Genomic DNA, 23,854 nt, shown 5'->3' on the forward strand with positions numbered 1-23,854 from the left:
TCTATCATTTATATCTTTGCCTTGAGCCTTTTGTTTTTCTCTTTCTTCTTTTCAAGTCCAAGCACTTGATCATCACCATGGCATCGCCATCATCATGTCATGATCTTCATTTGCTTCACCACTTGAAATATGCTACCTATCTCATGATCACTTGATAAACTAAGTTAACACTTAGGGTTTCATTAATTCACTAAAATCAAACTAGAGCTTTCAACAGCTGATAAGAGCGTAAGTCAACAGCAGCACAAGAAGAAGAGAGCCATTCCAAAAAAATGACTCCAAACAAGGCTAGTCCAACCATGTTAACCCGCAGCAAGGTCCCTAGTTCTCCTTCTAGTCCGGCCATGGGAACTAGAAACAAAAAAAAACTTGATCTTTGATGAGTTTGCATCTCTATGGCATACTGTTTTTTAGTACTTGGGGTCTACATGACTAAACAATGTTTAAACTAGTAATGATGTTAATGTGACCATCTTTTATCTCTAAATTGTACTTTATAATCAAGCTGAGTATGTATGTCTATGATAATTTTAGACCTTGTTTATGTCTGAATGTATTATGGTTGCTGCAATTGTCGAATTTTTATTTATTGAAATTGTCGCAATTGTTATATTTATTGGTTCTCGCAATTGTCTAATTTATATGTATTGGTTGTCGCAATTGTCAAGAGTTTATATTTATTGACCGTCGCAATTGTCGATTTTATATTTATTTGAATTTTTATGTGCACACACATAAGTTGTCATAATGGTATAGAGGAAAAGTGAAGTTTTACGGCAGTGGTAATGATACCATAACTAAGGGTAAAAGAGTAATTTTCACTGGGCGTTAGGTGCGGTTACAGACCGAATAGACGGATGCGGTACGCAGCAAAATAAAATTTGATGCATCTATACCGGAGAACTTTTCATTTTTTCGATAAGGAAAAAGTCTACTTAACCCCATACCTTTCATACTTGGCCTACTTCACCCCCAACTATGAAACCGTCTGTTTTACCCCCTGAACTATCTAAAACCGTCCGTTTTACCCCCTGGACGGGTTTTAGTGGCGGTTTACTACATCAACAGCGTGTTTGCTACAGTAACACTGGGTTACTACAGTGCCCATGTTTTTGAATTTCCTTTTTTTAATTTATTTTTGGTGAATTTTTGAAAAATCATAGTAAATCATAGAAAAATCATAAAATAAAAAATCTAATTTTATTGGACTCCATATGAGTAGATCTATATAGTGAATATATAATACGGTATACTTTAGTACAAATTTTTTACTGTAGTCTTAGATTAATTGGAAAATCTAATTTTGTCTGTAATTAATTGAAATAATTCATAGCTGTAGTTTTTATGGTCCAATTGTGGTGAAATTTTTATGGTACGCTAATTATTGTATGCTTGAACTATAGTAAAAATTTTGTACTCATTGGACTATGTATAACTTAGTTATAGATAAATTCTAATTAATTACAGACAAAATTGGATTTTCCAATTAATCTAAAGCTATAGTAAAAACCCGCCTAGGGAGTAGCAACCGCCGCTGTAAACCAAGTATGCTGACACTGTAGCAAACATGTTGTTACTGTAGCAACCGCTGCTGAAAATCCGTCAAGGGAGTAAAATAGACGGTTTTAGATAGTTCATGGGGTAAAACAGACGATTTTATAGTTGGGGATAAAGTAGGTATGATAGGTGGGGTTAAGTAGACTTTTTTTTCTTTTCGATAATATACGGGTAATATCGACCTTTTATAATGGGGCTTCCTCCCTGCTCTGCAACCGCAGCGCAATCCCCTTCTCCCCCACTTGGCCGTGGCCGTGCTCGCTTTCCCAGTTCCCCATTGCCGATCGGATTCGCGTCGCGCCCCTCCCCCTGCTCCGCTACCTAAGGTAACCGATCGATCCGCTTCCGACGCCTCCATTCCCGCTACCTATTTTGTCGCCATTTCCGCCGATACCTAGGGGGCCAGGCGAGGGGATTTCCTCCGCAGCAACTCGTACTCATCTTCTCTCACTCTCTCTTGCAGCCCAAACCCTGGCATGGGGTCGAGGAGGGGGAGGCAACATCCTGGTGCTGGCCATGCCGCGCAGCCTCCGCAGCCGGGCGGAAGAGGCGCTGCTCGTGCTCAGCAGCCTCCGCAGCCTGCAGGAAGAGGAGGAGGAGGTCGTGTAGGGATCCAGCAGCAGGGGCGAGGTGGAGGCCGCACGTCTCGTGTTGACGAGGCCCAGCAGCAGCAGCAGCCAGGCAGGGGCGGCCACGCTCGTGGCGGGAGTTGAGCGGGGCGCCCACAACAGTACCCACGTGGTGCTACACCTCTACAGGGGGCTGCCTCGTCATCCAGCAGCCCTTTAGCTCCCGAGCTGCGCCAAGCAATGGAGGAGGCTCCTCGTGAGCTCGAACCACAAGCGCCACCAGTGCAGGAGGCAGGTCCTTCGCAGCCATCGCCAGAGGTTCCCCCGCCTGTTCAGCCTAGAGAGGAGCACGGACCAGCTGAGCCCACTGCAGGCCAGGAGATTGTGCCTACTGCACCTCCACAATCAAGCAAGTCATTCAGGTTTCCTTTGCGCCCAGGAAAGGGCAGTATTGGCACCAGGTGCCTGGTTAAGGCCAACCATTTCTTTGCTGAGCTGCCAGACAAGGATCTTCATCACTATGATGTGCGTTCAGATTTCTCCAACTTGCATTGCACACCATTTACATTTCTTATCTTATACCCCTTATCCTTGATGCCGTATCGTAATCTCATTTGTCTTGGACAGGTCTCAATCACACCGGAAGTTACCTCAAGGGTTGTTAGTCGGAGCCATAATCAAGGAGCTGGTCAATCTCTACAAGCAATCTTACTTGGGTGGGAGGCTACCGGCTTATGATGGTAGGAAGAGCCTGTACACAGCCGGCCCACTGCCGTTTACTTCACAGGAATTTCATATCACTTTATTTGACGATGATGGTGGTCCCTGGTTCTGAGAGGTCTGCTGCTCACATTTTCCTCATCAAGATAAGATGTTTTTCCTCCCTGTCACGCAGATTCATGATTATGTTTTCAACATTTCATTGTTTCTCCACTATTTGCTTTGCTTTGCTTTGATCCAGGCGACGTAGGAATTTTAAAGTAGTCATTAAATTTGCCGCACGAGCTGACCTCCACCGCCTCGAGCTGTTTTTAGCTGGGAGGCATGCAGAAGCTCCTCAAGAGGCATTGCAGGTTCTGGATATTGTGCTGCGGGAACTGCCTTCATCAAGGCCAAGGTAACAATGAATTTCCACCGTCATTATAACTAGGAGCAGTGAAGCGAGAAGTGAATCTTGATATTTCTCAAATTGTTTCCCCACAGGTACGCACCATTTGGCCGGTTGTTCTTTTCGCCTGACTTGGGCCGAAGGCAGCCCCTTGGTGATGGATTAGAAAGCTGGCGTGGATTTTACCAGAGCACTTCGTCCTACTCAAATGGGCTTGTCACTCAACATTGGTAATATGAATTCCCCCTCCCCTCGGTAGTAAATTTGCACATGTTTTGTCTTTCCTTATTACTGCATGGTTTTAATTCATTGTTTTTTCTCATTTGAGGCTAACACACTTGAAGTCTTCAACACCTACTGATGATTTCTTATCCATATTAAAGGCATATCTCTCCTGGATTTTAATTTTACTTTCTGTGACTTTTCAGATATGTCAGCGACAGCTTTCATTGAGCCATTGCCTGTAATTGAATTTGTTGCACAGCTGCTGAATTGTGAAATTCACTCTAGGCCACTCTCAGACGCGGAACGGGTGAAGGTGTTCTCACTGAACTAACCTTTTCCTGATATTTCATCTCATAGGAAGAACCAGTAGGGCGTACCCAGTGCAGAGAGCTCCCGCTCTGTGTGGGGTCTGGGGAAGGGTGTCAGTGGCAAGCCTTACCCTCGCCTGTGCAATGCGAGGAGACTGCGACTCGAAAAGACAAAAACATATCAGAGCCAGGTTTCGATCCTGGGACCTGTGGGTTATGGGCCCACCACGCTTCCGCTGCGCCACTTTGATCTTTGTAAAGGGCAGACCCAGTGCCGCAGGCTCCCACATGAGTGGTGTCTGGGGAAGGGAAAAACCGAGGCAAGCGTCCCCCCGCAAAATATGCGGAGAGGCTGCATCGAACCCGTGACCTGGTGACTCAGTGAGACAGCTCTCACCACTGCACCATGTATTGCCTTGAAGATAAAAATGTATAATATGTGCATAATCATGTCCAGGAGCACTGTTTGGACATAAAAAATAAGCAATGCATGAACGTAATCTATGCATTTCCTTTTTGGTGCAATGGAAATTGGGGTATATCCAGGAGAAAACAGTGCTCTTTTTTTTTTTGGGTTGTTTCTTGAGGTTTACATATAGTATAATCTTTGATATTGTTTTTTCTTAAGAGTATTAATAGAAAGTCATTAGTTGTGTTTTACTCTAACTTTTTGTAACCAGAATCGGGGTATGTTAAAAAAATAGTACTCTCTCGATTCTTTAATATATGATGTTGACTTGTTCAATTTTGAACTGTACAACATATATTATTAAAGAACAGAGGTCTGTAAAGTTATTAGCAGAACAAGGATTATGATGATTTTATAGTTTTCTTGCTGTATGCCACATATTGCATAATCATGTCCTGCAGAAAAAATATAGGTGAAACTGCAACAATACTTATGGCTCACAACGCTTGAACTATAATGCAATAAACTATGTGATAGCTGCATATTTGGATTCTAGATCACTAGATCAGCATGTTGTCCTGCCAAATGCATTTTATCTCCCACACTCAGCCATTCCACAAAAAAAGAAGAAAACTTATTTCAAAGGAAAAAAAGTATGTCTGCAATCGATAAATAAAAACACTGGTATGAGAGTTTGTACCTTTTCTTCTTCTTTTTCCATGTTTAGCACAAGGTCCTTTCTGATGTGCATATTTTAAACAATTTAGCTTAAATATTCCTTTTATGTTCACACCCTAGATCAAGAAAGCCTTGCGAGGAGTTAAGGTGGAAGTTACTCATCGTGGAAACATGCGGAGAAAGTATCGAATATCTGGGTTAACAACTCAGGCGACTCGAGAGTTAACGTATGCAAGTTTCTCTCTTCGTTTCAAAAAGCATTTAAAATGCTAGTTAAATTTTCCTATAAAAGATTCATGTTCTTCGTGCCACAGCTTTCCTGTTGATGAAGGGGGTACAATAAAGTCAGTTGTACAATACTTTCAAGAGACATATGGCTTTGCCATCCAACACACCTACCTTCCTTGCCTTCAAGTTGGCAATCAACAGCGTCCAAATTACTTGCCAATGGAGGTGAGATTGTGAAACAGTGGTATCCTTTCTTCCTTGTTTTGAATCCTGAAAAACTACTACACCTCCAAATTTCCATGTTTAACTCTTTTTTACCAAATCTTGCAGTTATTATTATTCTTGGATTCTTCCCGAGAATTTTTTTAAATTGTAGAGTTTGACTTTATTCAGGTCTGCAAAATAGTGGAGAGACAGAGGTACTCCAAGAGATTAAACCAGAATCAGATCAGAGCTCTTTTGGAGGAGACATGCCAGCACCCACGCGATCGTGAGCGTGATATAATTCGGGCATGTATCTTATTATTTCAAATGGTTTCATATGGCTTTGAAATTTCAACAATTGCCTGTGCCAGTTGAGATCTTTCATTGTAATGCTATCTTGGGTGAACAGATGGTTAAACAGAATGCCTATGACAAGGATGATTATGCACAAGAGTTTGGCATTAAGATTAGCGATCGTCTGGCATCAGTTGAGGCACGGATTTTGCCAGCTCCACGGGTAGGCTGAACCCATTTCTGTCTGTTTTGACCTTTCTCTGCGTTACCTTTAGTCATGCTCTCAGCAGCACAAGTGCTGTAAGCAATGGAATATTCTCTCTTGCACTGGATGTAGAGTATCACAAAGCTGGACGCATAAAGATGCTTACCTTGTAAATATATGGCTTTATTAACAAACCTTTTTCTGTATTTTCACTTAATGCAGCTTAAGTACAATGAGACTGGTCGAGAGGACTGCTTACCTAGGGTTGGTCAGTGGAATATGATGAACAAGGTAACTGCATGGACTTTCTTTAGTTCTTACAAACTTTACTCACCTTATTATTATGAGCCCGATGCCCACAGTAGAATAGGAGAGCAAGTAGAGGTGGGGAGACAGACAATATTCTACCACCTATTTGATTCTTACTGTCCTAACTCTGACCGGTACTGTACAAGTGCTATTTCGCCGCACGACTGCTTTTACAGTAATCATGCCTCCCCTTGTGCCTTGCATGACAACATCTGTGATAATATCAAGCTATACAATGAATAGGTCTTTCAGTTAGGAACTGACCTCTGCTGCTCCTGAGAATGGTGTACTTTTATCTTTATTTAGCTTGTTGCGTCTATGTTGTAATGGATTTCCAGTAAAAAGTATTTAATGGTCTAGGCTCTAACAATTGAATTATGTATAGTTAAAACACAAAGAAACCTCATAGGTACAAAGTAGAAGGCCACCTATATAGTGTCTGGCACACACATAAGACAGATCGTTGCATAGAAGATCCTTATGTAGAACCACCCACTACACGTCTACACCACCGTGTTTTTTATAGTAATAAAGATTTGCAAAAACACACTCACCTTGGATTGACGAAATATGCTAGTCAGAAAACCATACTGTCACAATATATAACTCAGATGGGCAACAACAAATAATGCTGCAGATTATTATGTTGCATCCCATATAGTTGCATTTTATTGCTAGAGTTGTGAGAATCCATTACTTAGGCTAACCCTAGAAGGGTAGCAATATATATTAGTCATACATGGGCCTCATGGGCCTAATATACTCATACTCTCATACTCCAACACCCCCCCGCAGTCTGAACTACCGGCGCAGCGGAGTTACAGACTGGACATGAAAAGAAGCACACACACGAGCCCCCCCACAGACGCAACTAGCCACCAATGATGTTGAGGCTGGAGCGAAACTCGGTGAAGGTCGATGACGGGAGGCCCTTGGTGAAGATGTCGGCAAACTAGGAGGTGGTCGGGACGTGGAGGACCCGAACATCGCCGATGGCAACCCGATCACGGACAAAGTGTAGGTCGATCTCCACATGCTTGGTCCGTTGGTGCTGCACGGGGTTGGTGGAGAGGTACACCGCACTGACGTTGTCGCAGTAGACCAGCGTGCTCCGGGAGAGAGGGCCGTGGAGCTCGGCAAGGAGCTGTCGGAGCCAGGAGGCCTCAACCACGCCGTTAGCGACAGCTCGGTACTCCGCCTCGGCACTGGATCGGGAGACCACCGGCTGGCGCTTGGACGACCAGGACACCAGGTTGCCACCCAGAAAGACAGCGTAGCCGGAGGTAGAGCGCCGAGTGTCCGGACACCCGGCCCAGTCGGCGTCAGTGTAGACGACGAGCTCGGTGGAGGAAGACCGCTGAAGGAGTAAGCTGTAGTCGACAGTGCCGCGGAGGTAGCGGAGGAGGCGCTTGAGCGCAGTGAGGTGAGGCTCTCGGGGATCATGCATGTGAAGGCATATCTGCTGCACTGCATAGGTGATGTCTGGCCTGGTGAAGGTGAGAAACTGAAGGGCACCTGCAAGACTCCGATAAGTAGTGGGGTCTGCCACGGTGGTTCCCACGGCCTCTGACAGCTTGCCCTGTGTGTCAACTGGAGTAGAGCAGGGCTTGCAGTTAGTTATCCCAGCACGCTCCAGGATATCAAGAGTGTACTGCCGCTGGTGAAGGAGAAGGCTGGTGGGGCGAGGCTCAACAGTGACCCCGAGGAAGTGGTGGAGCACACCAAGATCCTTCATAGCAAACTCCTGCTGAAGAGAGGCGATGACACGGCTGAGTAAGGACGGACTGGAGGCTGTGAGGACAATATCATCAACGTAGAGCAGCAGATAGGCAGTCTCAGCTCCATGATGATAGATAAACAGGGACGTATCTGACTTGGCCTCCACAAACCCCAGTGTCAGCAGGAAAGCAGCAAACCGAACCACGCCCGGGGGGCCTGCTTGAGGCCGTAGAGAGACTTGTTGAGCCGGCAGACCATGTCCGGACGAGAAGAGTCAATAAACCCCGCTGGCTGGCTGCAGTAGACTGTCTCGGTGAGAGTCCCGTGGAGAAAAGCATTCTTGACGTCCAGCTGATGCACGGGCCAAGAGCGACTGAGAGCCAGGGAGAGCACTGTGCGTACGGTGGCCGGCTTCACCACGGGACTGAAAGTCTCATCATAATCGACTCCAGGGCGCTGAGTGAAACCCCGGAGAACCCAGCGAGCCTTGTACCTCTCAAGGGTACCATCAGCCCGCCGCTTGTGTGTCCAGATGCACTTGCCAGTGACGACGTTGGATCCGGGTGGACGGGGCACCAGATCCCATGTCTGGTTGACGAGGAGAGCCGCGTACTCCTCTTCCATCGCGCGGCGCCAATGAGGGTCTGACAAGGCATCGCGAACGGAAGAGGGTACAGGAGAGATCTGCGGGTCGTCGGGCATCGTCGCGAGAGCCCGGGGCCGCAGGGTACCAGCCGCGTGTCGCGTCACCATAGGGTGAACATGCCGCGGGTGTCGGTGAAGGAGTGGCGGGTGGTACACCGGCGACACGACACGGGCAGCTTGAGGCGGCGGCGGCGGTGTAGGGGTCGCCGGCGGAGAAGGGGCCACCGGTGGTGTAGGCGTCACCAGTGGAGAGGGGGCCCCCGGTGGTGCCGGAGGCAGCGGTGCCGCCTGCACACGGCGCTGGTAGACGTGCACCGGCTAGGCGAAACGCGCAGGAGGTGCGACAGGCGGCGTCCCCGGACCCGCGGCGGACGTAGAGGCAGGGGCAGCTCCGGAGGGCGACGCCTCCGGACCCGTGCAGGGCGCAGGGCCAGGGGCGTCACTGGTGGGCGGCGAGCGGGGGCACGGGCCCGGCGAGGGGCACGGGGAAGCAGTACCTGCAGGAGACAGCGGTAAAAGTGGCTGGACCACCGTGTCAGTGGGAAACAGAGAGAAGGTGTTAGGATCGGGGGTGGGAGGTGGTGTGGTGGTGGTGGAGAAGGGGAAGACAGACTCATCAAACACCACATGGCGAGAGATGAGGACCCGACGGGAGGTGAGGTCAAAGCACCGGTACCCCTTGTGATCCGGGGAGTACCCAAGGAAGACACACAGAGCGGAACGGGGAGCCAGCTTGTGGGGAGCGGTGGCAGTGGTGTTAGGGTAACATGCACACCCGAAGACACGAAGGTGGTCATACCGAGGAGGGGTACCGAAGAGAGCGTGGTGTGGTGTGGGAGCCGGGCAGGCAGCGGAAGGTAGGCGGTTAAGGAGATAGGTGGAGGTGTGCAGACTCTCTGCCCAGAAGCGAGCAGGAAGCGACGCCTGGAGCAGAAGGGTGCGCATGGTGTCGTTCGTGGTGCGAATCATGCGCTCGGCCTTGCCGTTCTGGGAGGAGGTATATGGGCAAGACATGCGCAGCTGGACACCTTGAGAGAGGAAGAAGGCACGGGAGGTGCCGTTATCGAACTCACGGCCATTGTCACACTGAACGGCCTTGATGGTAAGGCCGAACTGAGTAGACACCCAGGCGAAAAAGTGGAGAAGAGTGGTGAAGGTATCCGACTTTGCACGCAAAGGGAAAGTCCACGAATAATGCGAGAAATCGTCAACCACCACAAGATAGTATTTATACCCAGAAATGCTGATGACAGGAGATGTCCATAGGTCGCAGTGTACAAGATCAAACACATGCGTAGTATGTGAAGAAGAACAAAAAGGGAGACGAACATGACGGCCCAGCTGGCACGCATGACACAAGTGCTCATCGTGAGCCCGAGTACAACCAATGTCGGAACTGCGACTAAGCTGCGTCAGAGCATCACGTCCAGGATGGCCGAGGCGACGGTGCCAAGTGGTGGAGGAAGGAGTGGCGGCGAAGGCAGCTGACAAAGTAGACGGCGACGAAGAGAAAGCAGACGCCGGAAACCGAAGGGTGTAAAGGGGTCCCGTGCTGTCACATCGGAGAAGAGGACGCCGGGAAGCCAAATCCTTTACAGTAAGACAAGAAGAGTCAAATTCAACAGAACAAGAATTGTCAGCTGTAAAACGACGAATAGAAAGAAGGTTGTGAACCATAGAGGGTGCAACAAGAATGTCAGGAAGACGAAAGGAACCATGAGTGCCGGCGGCACCCACGGACGTAACTGGAAGACACGAACCATTCGCGACCATGATGGACGAAGGATGAGAGGAAGGAGGGTAAATAGAGGAGAGTATACCAGGGTCTGGAGTAGTGTGGTAAGTGGCACCCGAGTCGGCGATCCAGTCGGGACCGGCAGGCGGTGTCAGGGCCATGGTGCTGAAGGATCTGGCCAAGGCCGCCGGGTTCCAACCGACAGGCCCGGGCGAGGTGTCGGGAGGTGTCACCCACGAAGATGCGCCGGGAGGTGGAGCCCACGCAGACGGGAAGTGAAACCCCGGAGGAGCTCCAGTGAGCAAGGCCGCTGGTGGGCGAGGCTCTCCGCCTGGAGCCGGGAAGGGCCACATGGAGATGCGCCCCGACCACGGGTTGTGGAAAGAGGGCCAGGGTGCACCCCGTGGAGTCGCGGGCGACTGGTGGCTCCCGGGAGGGACCGGTGTTTGGTGGCCCCCGCGGCCCCCACGTCCCCCTCCGCGGCGACGGCGGCCGCCACGGCCCCCCCACCCCCGCTCGGCCCGGGGGGAGGAGAACCAAGAAGCGACGACGGCGGTGGAGCGAACGAACGCGCCGGAGGAGTAGCGGCCAGGGCAGTCGAGGAAGACGAGGACCCTGGCGCGGAGGTGGACCCTGGCTGGACGCCCTGAGTGAGCTCCTCCATGACAAGGTCGTCACGGACCTGCAGGAAGGAGGGAAAGGGCCTCTGCCGGGTGATCCACGTCCGGAGGTGGGCGTAGCGGTCACTGAGCCCGCGGAGGACGTTGAGGACCAGAATGCGGTCCTCCACGGGCCAGCCAAGGTCGCCGAGGGAGTCCGCCATGCTCTTCATGCGCCGACAGAACTCGCCAACGGAGAGGTCACCCTGAACGAAGGTTCGGAAGCTCGCATCGAGACGCAGGGCCCGGGCTTCTGCATTGCCCAGAAACTGGCCCTCGAGCGCAAGCCAGGCCCGGCGAGCGTCAGCAGAGTTGCGGACGAGGTCGTGGAGGTCCAAGGAGATCGTCCCGAGGATCCAGGAGAGGACGACGCTGTCAAGGCGCAGCCACGATGGGTTCTGGGCCGCGACCGAGGCGTCGACTAGGACGTGGTCGTCGAGGGCGTAGCGGCGGAGGGTGAGGAGGACCAGGTCCCTCCAGCGGGCGTAAGAGGGCGACTCAGGCTCGAGGACGACCGGGACGAGGAGTCGGATGTTCTGGACACCCCCGGCCTGGTAGTGGAGCTGAGCCACGTGCGGGTCGGCCGGGTCGTGCCAGATGACCGCGGTGTGAGACGCGCGGTGACCCGTCGAGCCTGACGAGGTGGTCGCGGTGTCGTAGGAGGTAGGGAGGATGAGGAGCTGCTCCGCCTCAGCGATCTGGCGGGCCAGGGCATCAAGCCGCGTCGCGCTCGCGCTCCAAAGCGAGGGCGGGCCGCCCGCACCCGGGCCTGGCTGTCCGCAGCAGCAGCCCGAGCAGCCCACGAGGTGCGGCGGCGAGAGCGGAGTTGGCCGCCTGCCCGTCTGGAGAGGGGCAGGGGCGGCAGAGGAGGAAGGAGCGGGGAAGAAGAAAGGCTCCAAGGTTCTCACCCCGCGCCCGCCCCTGAAGCAGGCGTCTGCGGCGGCAGCCGCGCCCTGGCTGGCGCCTGCGCCCGCGCCCGCAGCGCGTGGCGGACCCCCGCGCCCCGGGCTGCGGCGGCCGGCCACCCACGCCGCCCGCACACGCAGTCAGCGGCGGGCCACCCGCCTGCCCGCAGGCCAGCAGCGGCGGCCGGGCCTCCTTCGTCGCGCGCAAGGGGCGCCGCGGCTCTCGGCGGTCGGCGGCCTGCCGCGCGTGGCCCATTAGGAGGGGGTAGGGAAGGGAGGGGAAGGCCTGGAAGTAGGTGGGGGAGGGAGGGGGAGGGCGGCCAGCCATGGCGGCGGCAAGAGGCCGGCCGGCGGCGCCTGGCGGCTGGTTGGGGAGAAGAAAACCTTGTCTGATACCATGCTAGAGTTGTGAGAATCCATTACTTAGGCTAACCCTAGAAGGGTAGCAATATATATTAGTCATACATGGGCCTAATATACTCATACTCTCATACTCCAACATTTATAATCAGCATTATCCAGTTCAAAACTGATTTCAAACACTGGCTTTTAGGTTTCATTAATCAAGGAGACATAGTGTATTTGTTTATTGTGCATGGATATTTACTATTCTTTTATTACTTTCCTGTGCCCAGAAAATGGTAGATGGTGGTAAGGTCAGACGTTGGATATGTGTCAATTTTGCTCGCAATGTGCAAGACAGTGTTGTTCGTGGGTTCTGTCATGAACTTGCACTGACGTGCCATGCGTCAGGAATGGCAAGTATTCTTGACACAGTTCCTGCAAAACTTGCTTATTGACATCACGGAAGCACCTAAATGTCAGTAGTTAGCCTAGTGTTGATGTTTTTCATTTACCTACTATAGCTATTTACTATTCACTGTCATGTAAGGTTTCAGGTTCCTTGGCAACCAAGTTGATCATGGTGCCTTGGCAACCAAGTAGGAATCATAGCATCTGCTTTATGCAGTTAGAATATGCTAAGGAGTAGGTACACCACTTGCTTATATATGCAGTGGTTAGCATCTTCTTGTATCTAAGTCATTTTTGCAATACAATCCAAGCGGCCTGTTGGCCAAGCTGCCCTCTGGCAGCCAACAATTGGTATCTAGAGCCGGTTGAGAGATAGGGAGAAGTATGGCCACCTCCGCAGAGAGAGCAGCAGCCGCCGCCGCCGAGCAGCGGGCGCAGCGTCTGGCCGCGGCAGAGGCCGCAGCCGCGCAGGCGCAGCAGGCCGCGGAGGCCGCCGCAGCAGCAGCTCGGAACGCGGCCGCCACGGCCGCGGCTCTGCGTCGAGAGTTGGTGGAGGAGGATCCGCGCGATCGCCGCCCGTTTCTGCGGAGGAGTCCGGAGCGCGAGCGCAGGCAGACGCGGTCGCCTGATCGGGATCAGGATCGCCGCCGCGGACGGGCCAGGGGCCGCTCGCCGGTGATCCAGACCGTGTACAAGGACTCTGGCGCAAGTTCCACCTGGCCAATGCTCACCAAGACAAACTATCATGAGTGGGCCTCGATCATGAAGCTGAAGCTCCAGGTGCGGCAACTCTGGGATGCGATCGAGTACCAAGACCTGCCGTACCATGAGGACAGGCACACGGTGGAGGCGATCATCGCCGCCGTGCCACAGGAGATGCAGATGCCGCTGTCCGAGAAGGGATCGGCCAAGGAGGCCTGGGACTCCATCGCCGCCGCACGGATCGGAGTCGATCGGGTGCGCCGCGCCACGCTCCAGCGACTCCGCAGCGACCGGGAGAAGCTCGCCTTCCGTCCGGGTGAGCAGATCGAGGACTTTACCCTTCGCTTGATGGCCCTGAAGCAGCAGCTTCTCCACGGCGACAACGACATCGATGAAGAGCGCGCGGTGGAGAGGCTCCTGCGCGCCGTGCCGCCGAAGTACGCTCAGCTCCGGATCGCCATCGAGACGCTTCTGGACTTCCAGGACCTCACCATCGAGGAGGTGTCTGGGCGCTTGAAGACGGTGGACGACATGAAGGCGTTGGACGCGGAACCGGCCGCCATCGGTGGACTGCTGCTGACGAGGGAGCAGTGGCGTGCCAAGGAGAAGGAGGAGGCTGCCGCTTCTGCATCGGGCAAGGAACCGCGATGTCGTCCACGCGGCGGCAAGAAGCAGCGCGGGAAGGGAAATCGCGGCGGAGGAGACAGAGGCGGTGGCGATGATGGCGGGGTGAACGACGACACCTGTCTCAACTGTGGTGATCGCGGCCACTGGGCGCGCGACTGCCGCCAGCTGCGCCGTGGTGGTGGTGACCGCGGCGGCGGCGGTGGCAACCACCGAGGAGGAGGCAACCGCGTTGGAGGTGATCAAGGTGGACGGCGCGGTGGAGGGCGTGGCGGTGCTGCGCACGTCGTAGAAGCAGAGGACGATGATGGTGCTCTGTTTTTCGCCCACGGCTCGACGAGAAGAACGAAGCCGTCTGCTCCAAGGCCACGGTCTCCCTTGACATCAACGAGCCACGCGCGCGTGTCTTCCTCAACACCAGCGCCAACGAGGAGGCGCTCGACGGATGGTACCTCGACAGCGGGGCCACGCATCACATGACCGGCCGCTGGGAGCTCTTCGCTGAGCTCGACACCACGGCGCGCGGCACGGTGCGTTTCGGCGACTCGTCTCGAGTGGAAATCAAGGGGACCGGCTCCATCGTCTTCCAGGCCAAGAACGGAGAGCAACGCGTCCTCCATGGCGTCTTCTACATCCCAGCGCTCCGGAACTCGATTATGAGTTTGGGGCAGCTCGACGAAGGAGGCTCCAGGGTGGAAATTGATCATGGAGTGCTCCGCATCTGGGACCGGCGTGGTCGTCTTCTCGCCAAGGTACATCGCGGGCCCAGTCGGCTGTACATCCCGCACTTGGAGGCCGCGCAGCCGGTATGTCTTGCCGCCAGGAAGGAGGACGAGTCATGGAGATGGCATGAGCGCTACGGGCATCTCAGCTTCGAGGCGCTGCACCAGCTCGGCAAGAAGGAGATGGTGAGGGGGATGCTGGTGATCAAGCATGCGGAGCAAGTCTGCGACACCTGTGTCACCACCAAGCTCCGCCGCAAGCCGTTTCCGCAGCAGGCGCAGTACCGCGCATAGGCGCCCCTGGACCTCGTCCACGGTGACTTGTGCGGGCCGGTGACACCGGCGACACCAGGAGGGCGCCGCTACTTCTTGCTGATGGTGGACGACGCCACCCGCTTCATGTGGGCAGTGCTTCTGCCGACCAAGGATACTGCTGCGGATGCCGTGAAGCGGGTGAAGGCCGAAGCAGAGGAGACTGGCCGTGAGTTCAAGGTACCGCGGACCGAAAATGGAGGAGAGTTCACCGTCGGCGAGCTGGCGCAGTACTTCGCCGCCGAAGGAGTCAAGCGGTACTACTCTGCACCACACTCACCGCAGCAAAACGGTGTTGTGGAGCGGCGCAATCAGACGGTCGTGGCGACCGCGCGCGCACTCCTGAAACAGAGGTCCATGCCGGCAAAATTCTGGGGGGAGGCGGTGATGACGGCGGTGCATCTGCTCAACCGCGCGCCGACAAGAAGCTTGCAAGGCAAGACCCCCTATGAAGCCTGGCACGGACGAGCGCCGGCGGTGAGCTACCTGCGTACATTCGGCTGCGTCGCCTACACAAGGGAGCTCGGGCAGCTGCGCAAGCTCGACGACCGCGGCAAGGCTGGGGGTCTTCATCGGCTACGCCGAGAGCGCCAAGGCCTACCGGGTCCTCGATCCGGCGACAGGACGCGTTAAGGTGAGCCGCGACGTGGTGTTTGATGAAGGGCGTGGCTGGGATTGGTCCAATTCGGCCGTCGGGACGTCTGCTTCCGCCTCCAGTGACTTCGACATCGAGTTCTGGGGAGTCGACATAGACGGAGCTCCGCTGCGCGCGCCGTCACCAGCTCCAGGGGAGCACGATCCACAAGCCTCCTCTGCTTCACCAGCAGCAGAGACCGAGCAGGCGGACCCAGTTGAGTTCGCGTCACCGCTCGAGGACGACGACGATCGCCTTGATGCTTCCTACGACGGCGAGCAGCTGCGGTACCGAACCATGCCCAACATCATCGGGGACGCACCCACACCGCTGCCGGCTTCACGTCTCTTCGCCGAGCTTCACCTCACGCACGCCGGCGAGCCGGCCAACTTCGCGGAGGCTGAAGGCGATCCTGCCTGGCAGGCCGCCATGGAGCAGGAAATCAAGGCAGTTGAGCAGAACTGCACTTGGGAGCTTGTGGAACTTCCTCCCGGTCATCGGCCCATCACTCTGAAGTGGGTCTACAAGCTCAAGAAGGACGAGCGGGGCGCGGTGACCAAGTACAAGGCGCGCTTGGTGGCGCGGGGCTTCGTCCAGCAGGAAGGGATCGACTTCGACGACGCGTTTGCTCCCGTGGCGCGCATGGAATCCGTCCGAGTCCTCCTCGCGCTGGCGGCCCAAGAAGGATGGCGCGTCCACCATATGGACGTCAAATCTGCCTTCCTTAACGGCGACCTCAAGGAAGAGGTGTACGTAAAGCAGCCGCCTGGCTTCACCATCGCCGGGAAGGAGAAGATGGTGTACCGTCTGCGCAAGGCCTTGTATGGCCTACGGCAGGCTCCGCGAGCTTGGAACGCCAAGCTGGACGCCACCCTCAAGGAGATGGGTTTCCAGCAAAGCGACCATGAAGCCGCAATGTACAGGCGAGGAACAGGGGAGGAGCTGCTGCTGATTGGCGTCTATGTTGACGACTTGATCATCACCGGTGCCAGCGCTCAAGCCATAGAAGGTTTCAAGGCTCAGATGAAGAAGGTCTTCGACATGAGCGACCTCGGCCTCCTGTCCTTCTACCTGGGGGTCGAAGTACACCAAGATTCAGCTGGGATCACTCTGAGGCAAACCCATTATGCCAAGAGGATCCTTGAGCTGGGAAGTATGGATGCCTGCAACCCCGCCCATACACCAATGGAGGAGCGGCTAAGGTTGAGCAGGCAGAGCGCAGCTGCAGAGGTTGATCCTACCCAATACAGAAGATTGGTGGGCAGCTTGCGCTACTTGGTCCACACAAGACCTGACTTAGCCTTCTCAGTAGGCTTTGTCAGTCAATTCATGGAGAGGCCGACTGCAGAACACCAAGCAGCCATCAAGCGCATCTTGAGATATGTGGCTGGTACTCTGGAGCTTGGTCTGCACTACACTAAGGCTCCAGGGAGAGCAAGATTTGTTGGGTACTGTGACAGTGACTTGGCTGGAGACATTGACACCAGCAAGAGCACTAGTGGCACCTTGTTCTTCCTGGGAAGCAATCTTGTGTGCTGGCAGTCAGTAAAGCAGAAGGTGGTGGCTCTAACTAGTTGTGAAGCTGAGTACATTGTCACTACCACAGCTGCAAAACAAGCAATTTGGCTATCTAGGCTGTTGGCAGACCTCCTTGGAAGGAATGTGGAAGTGGTTGAACTGAAAATTGATAGCAAGTCTGCACTTGCTCTAGCCAAGAATCTAGTCTTTCATGAGCGCAGTAAGCACATCAGGATCAAGTATCACTTCATCAGAAACTGTTTGGAAGATGGAAGTATCAGGGCTGATCACATATCCACCACTGATCAGCTGGCTGACATTCTAACCAAGTCTCTTGGAAGATCAAAATTTGAAGAGATGAGGGGAAGAATTGGGCTCAAGCAGATCACTTCCAAGGACCACAAGGCTAAAGGGGAGAATTGTCAGTAGTTAGCCTAGTGTTGATGTTTTTCATTTACCTACTATAGCTATTTACTATTCACTGTCATGTAAGGTTTCAGGTTCCTTGGCAACCAAGTTGATCATGGTGCCTTGGCAATCAAGTAGGAATCATAGCATCTGCTTTATGCAGTTAGAATATGCTAAGGAGTAGGTACACCACTTGCTTATATATGCAGTGGTTAGCATCTTCTTATATCTAAGTCATTTTTGCAATACAATCCAAGTGGCCTGTTGGCCAAGCTGCCCTCTGGCAGCCAACACTCAAGATCCTTATATAAAAGAAAAAGCACCAACATGAATATTAGGATTTGTACTTCATCCACCTGTTTACAACAGTAATATTATCATGCATAATCATAATAGGATTTCGCTCGGGAGCCTGTTCTTCCACCTCTATATGCACGTCCTGATCAAGTGGAGCGAGCTCTGAAAGCTAGGTACCATGATGCCATGAACGTTCTTGGACCCAAACACAAGGAACTTGATTTACTTATTGGAATACTACCTGACAACAATGGCTCACTTTATGGTATGTGAACCTGGCCCTTCTAACTTCTAGTTCTTCCTATTGATGCCTGTGGTGTTGTTGGATTCTCATGATTATTATTATGGAGTTATCTGTTGACATTACTTGTCTCCTTGCTGATGCTAGGTGATTTGAAGCGTGTCTGTGAAATAGATCTTGGGATAGTTTCACAGTGCTGTTGCACAAAGCAGGTTTTCAAAATGAACAAACAAATTCTTGCAAATCTTGCTCTGAAGATTAATGTCAAGGTTCAGTGCCCAGTACCCTCCACTTTTGCGTTTTGTTTACAATTTGCCTTTCTTCTGTGTTTGTCAAGTTGACATCCTTTAATTTGGCAAAGGTTGGGGGCAGGAACACCATGCTGGTAGATGCTGTCTCAAGGCGAATTCCTCTGGTAACTGATCGACCTACAATCATATTTGGTGCTGAGATGTGACTCATCCTCATCCTGGTGAGGACAGTAGTCCCTCAATTGCTGCTGTAAGTAGAATAATAACACACTCGTTTTAGCTTTAGTGATTAATGATCTGTTCTTGAGTCTTCACTTTTGCTTTGGGAAGGGTTACTTAATTTTTTAACAAGCAACTTTATCTGTAGGTTGTGGCCTCCCAAGATTGGCCAGAGGTGACAAGTATGCTGGACTAGTTTCTGCTCAAGCTCATCGGCAAGAGTTGATAGAGGATTTGTATAAGGTCTGGCAAGATCCACAGAGAGGGACAGTAAGCGGTGGAATGATAAGGTGCACTGCTCATTATTTCAACTTTTCTTTCCTTAAGAATGAAAGGAACATGCAGCGATTCAGTGATACATTTTTCAACCTTTCTTTCTTCAATGGCAAATAATTTGTTACATGAAAAAATTGCAGGGAGCTACTTGTATCCTTCAAAAAATCAACTGGTCAGAAGCCCCAGCGAATAATATTTTACAGGTTTGTGCTCTCAAAGTGAATACCTGTACTAGTGCTTTCTGCTTTCTCTACAGCTTAATCTTCTTTCTCCTTGTCAGGGATGGTGTCAGTGAAGGACAATTTTATCAAGTTCTGTTGTATGAGCTCAATGCAATCCGAAAGGGTAAGTATTTGACCAAACCGGCATGAGCATATGTGGATGCTACCACTAAGCATGATCTCCATGTGTCACTTAGGCCTGTGCCTCCCTGGAAGCGAACTACCAACCAAAGGTGACTTTTGTTGTGGTTCAGAAGCGCCTATCATACTAGATTATTTGCTCACAACCACAATGATCAGAATTCAATTGACAGGAGTGGAAACATACTCCCAGGTAATATTAACATTACCTTGTACCTCGTAATTAATATTACTATGTTACTCCCTCCGTCCCAGGAATGCAAGTCATTATGACTTTCAAAATTTGTACTGAAATATAAGGGCATTGTACGTGGTGCCCATGTTCAGATTTAGCATAGTTTGTTAAAAAGAAACCATGATTTGAGGAGAAACTCCTTAATTGGGTTTAGTCCATGGGTACATGCATCATTTGAGGATTCCCTTAAGTTGTCTTAAATTTTTTGGAATGTCTTGTATTACAGGACGGACGGGAGTAATACTGATGTTTGTTACTGCTGCTTATTATCTAAAAAATGACTTCTGCCATGCTGTACCTTTTGAAAGGTACTGTTGTAGATTTCGAAGATCTGCCATCCTACTGAATTTGACTTCTACTTGTGTAGCCATGCTGGCATTAAGGTACAGACCATGATTTGCTTGCATCTGGCCTGTCAGATAATGTCATTCTATCTAACGTACAAGTCATCATTTACCTACCCCATGTATATATAGGGCACTAGCCGTCCAGCTCATTATCATGTCTTGTGGGATGAAAACAACTTCTCTGCTGATGAGTTGCAGACTCTTACAAACAACCTCTGTTACACGTAAGTGCCTATTTCTCTGGTGAAATTTTCTTTTTGAATGCTATTTTTCTAACTCGCATCATATGTGCAGTTATGCAAGGTGCACCCTGCTCTGTATCGATCGGTAAGCTATCCCCTCTTCCAGGGATTGTTTTGGCAGTTGTGCCACTGGCTTGCTTCGGTGACTAAAATCCCTTTTATTTTTTTCCATTTGCAGTTCCACCAGCGTATTATGCTCACCTGGCTGCCTTCAGGGCTCGTTTTTACATGGAACCAGAGACTTCTGACAGTGGTTCGGTGGCAAGTGGTCCTGCAGGCCGTGGACCTCAGTCAGCATCCCATAGCACTCGGGCCCCTGGTGGTGCAGCTGTTAGACTGTCTCCAACAGCTCATGCAAAGGGCGACGCATACCTAAAATTGGTCATGCACAGTGTTTTAGCCGGCTCCAATAGAAGACGCAATCGGAGCATGCATTTTGGGGATGAGGTCGACCGGGAGGCATATTTGCGTCGTCCTTCTCCAAGACGCAAAGTCTTCCGCGGCAGCCACTGCCTTCGTCCTCTCCCCACAGCTCCTCGCCCTCGCCAAGCTCAACTCCGGAGCCGGCGTGGGGGCCGCCACCGCCTTCGTCACAGACAGTGGTGGAGCCTGCGCCGCCGCTGTGGTGGTGGAGACCACGCCACCGCCGTGGGAGCCCCGCACAGCGCAGGAGATCCGCACCGCCCGCCCAGCCGCGCCGGCCCCCGCGCTGGATCCACCGCGGGGGCGTGCGCCACCGATGCCTGGAGTCGCGTGGGAGATGGCCGCCGCCGCCAGGCACGCGCGGGCCCTCGCCGCCGGGCACGTGGCCAACAGCCGGGCGGGCACATCTCCAGCAGGGGCCACGCGGGCGCATCTCTGCCGAGCCCTCGCCGCCACCGGGACCTCCGCCGGCGGGCGCATCTCCACCGGGAGAGGTGGACGGAGGGAGAGAGAGAGTGGAGGGAGATGAGAGCCGCCCCCGCCTTCTTCTGAGAGAAAAGGGAGGCGGGCTGTTGGAGGAGGAAGGATTTCGGTAGGTGACCTATTTACTGTGCATAACTTAAATCCGGGTATAGGTCGCTGATTTAGGTATCGGTTGCTGGAGATAGTCTTAGGCCACTTCCAGCTCTGAAGGATAACGTAAAGAGGGTCATGTTCTACCGCTGAGGCTAGGCTGGGGCGCTTATGGTACCCTCACTTGTAAATATGTTTGGAGATCGTAATAATCTGGCAGCTGCTACTTTGGGGGCTGTACTGTTACCATTTACTGTACTGGTCTACGTTTCTTCCTCAAGCACCACATGTATGCACTCATGCTATTGTCTCCACGGATCATGTATGCACGCTGTAACATAGTAATACCCTCGGTTGCGTGTGAGTAATTCCATCTGCATGTCGTGTGAAGGAATAAGGAAATGGTATCTCCGTTTGGTTATCTGGAGCTGTTCATGCAGGTGCTTTGGAGTCCTGTCACCTGTGGGAGCCTGTAGTGGTAATTAAAAAAAAAAGGAAATATATCCTGTGGATTTCAGTATCAATCTGAACACTGCATTACGTGATCCTCAATCTTAATAGGCAAGTAGCTGACTCTGGTATCACTTATGCCAGGTTGGCGATGGTTCATGTTACGGGCAGCATGCAACTCTGGTCAGTACGTATTGCTTTCACAATCATCATGGACACCTCGATTTTATTTATTTACTTATTTTCCATTTACATCTTTCCCAGTCAATGACAGTTAAGAGAAAAGAGGAGGAAACAAATTATCACTCGGGCACACATCTGGCTTTGGTCTGGACAGCCGACAGCCCCTCACTTCAAGCAGCATCCGAGAGATGAGAGGCTGGCAGCACATGGTCCAAGTAAGTTGCTCGCAATTCTGCAGAGTTCAGAGTTCAGACAGACACAGCTTTTACCATGGATTATTAATTCAATCAAATAATTGTGCTTTGCAGCTGCAGCATGATAAGCTCTCACCTCTGAATCCTTATCTGCGTCCTTCTGCATAACAAACCACCAGTCAGTCAGTTCAGTTGCTTCCCCACTTTATCTTCAGTAAATTTCTTAAGAGTGGACTACACTTGCCTTTGCCTTGGTGCCGACCTATCAGGCAATGCCACTGCCGTAGCTTGCTCAAGTTGTTCGCCCACTTTCGGCATCGCATTTGCCTAAAAACATCAATAAAGTTAAAATTTGCACTCTTGAGGTACTGTACGTAGTTTCCTTCAAAACACAATGAGAATCCTACTCCAGCTAGTACTGGTCCTCGACTCACCAGCTTCCTGAAATGAAGGTTGTAGAACATCTGTAGGTACTGCTGTTTGGCCTGCTTCTCTTCTTTGTCCAGAGTCCTCCAGAAGCCATACATTGACCCCATGTTCAGAACTTTGGTTGCATATATCTGCCAGGTGTAGCTACAATCAAAGACAAGACAAATGTCACACACAATTGGTGGGCGTTCTGTTCCTTGGATGACTACTGGAGATATGTTACCATTCGTAGATGCGTTGCAGTCCAGTGGTGGACATTCTGTTCCAGTACATGGGATCTTCGTTGCATTTCTGGAAGAAGTTGGCAATCTTGTTGCTTGCCTCTTTGCCATCAAGTGGGTTGATATGGAAACCTGAGACCTCATTGACGATGATTTATGCGGGGCCTCCCTGATTTGTTGCAAAGGTTGGCAGCCCACAGCTCATTGCCTCGATGACAGTTAGTCCGAACGCTTCATAGAGCGCAGGCTGAAAGGCACAGCATTGGATGGCTAGATTAGCACCTAGTTTCATTATTTTGATAGAATAGCATCTAGTTTCATTACTAGCATCTCTCCTGGATATCTATATCGTAACTCTTGAGTACCTGAACAAAGGCTCCCCTGGTATCTGCTATGCAACGGTAAAGTTCCCCATTGCGGACACGGTCTGTCTGGGCTTTTATCCAGCAGATCTGCCCCTTGAGCTGGTACATGTTGATCAAACTGTGCATCTTGTTTATCTCCTCGATCTCCTCCCTGTCCTTGGATTGCGTGGGGTCCAGGAGCCCTCCCACGACTACTAGGTTGACAAGGTCCCTGAGCACAAGGTTCTGAACTCTGCCGTGGAAGGCATGATGATTGTAAACAAACAACCCTGAACTGAAGCCTGAGATTCATCCGTTTTCCTGCCCTTGCTGTTCTTCTCGCCCTTTGCTCTGCTCTCCCGATCCGTTTCCCCTTGCTGTTAACAAATTGGTATCCAGAGCCTATCCTTCCTCGGCCAAACCAGCAATTCATCCGCCTAGATCGGAGGTTGCAATCCCTGCCTCGATTTCCATCCTGGAACCCCACGAAATCATCCACGACCACTTCACCAGGTTTAGGAAACACATCGGGGCCATGGATTCCAATACCAAGCTTCTTCTCGATGAGCTCAAATCGGTGAGGGTCTCCCCCGAGTCGTCTCTCGGCGACTGAATCGGAGAGGTGGAGGCGTCGCTGGGCAAGCGGATCGGGGCCGTGGAGCATTCCATCGCGGACCGGTTCAATCGCTTGGAGGAGGTCGCCAAGGTGCTCGACGAGTGGAAGCCCAAGGTGGATGCGTCGGTGGCGGAGCTGCGCGCGGAGTTGGGCGAGATCTGCAAGTCCGACGCCGTGGTAGAGCAGATGCGCGAGGAGATGACCGCGCTCCGCAAGACCGTGAGTCGTGTGGTGCTCGACTCGGATCCGTCAGCATCCACTGGGGTCCTCAAGCTTCATCCCGTGGTGGCCGCGGCGACATCATCTGTCGGGCACCCGGCCATCGGCCCGTTTGTTGGGCACGGCGTGGCACATCACCACCGGGGGTCCGAGCCCATGGCTCAACCCTCGGTCAAGGGTAAGCTCATCGAGACCCTTCCCCAGCCCACCCATCAGTATGTTCTTCACAAGTCGCTTTCTAGCTCGGCGTTGGAGTTGGGGGATCAGGAGTTTCATAGTGCTGGGGGCACTCCGCGTGAGCA

The 23,854-nt window shown here is 52.1% G+C and overlaps 2 pseudogenes; one reads left to right on the plus strand and one right to left on the minus strand.

Moving 5' to 3' along the window:
* The first annotated feature begins 1,759 nt into the window (after positions 1–1,759).
* On the plus strand, positions 1,760–21,279 carry LOC136468105 (protein argonaute 1C-like; annotated as a pseudogene).
* Positions 21,280–21,694: 415 nt separating this feature from the next.
* On the minus strand, positions 21,695–23,254 carry LOC136466351 (sucrose synthase 6-like; annotated as a pseudogene).
* Between the last annotated feature and the right edge of the window lie 600 nt (positions 23,255–23,854).

Source organism: Miscanthus floridulus, chromosome 7 (genome assembly GCF_019320115.1).
Source record: "Miscanthus floridulus cultivar M001 chromosome 7, ASM1932011v1, whole genome shotgun sequence".
NCBI lineage: Eukaryota > Viridiplantae > Streptophyta > Magnoliopsida > Poales > Poaceae > Miscanthus > Miscanthus floridulus.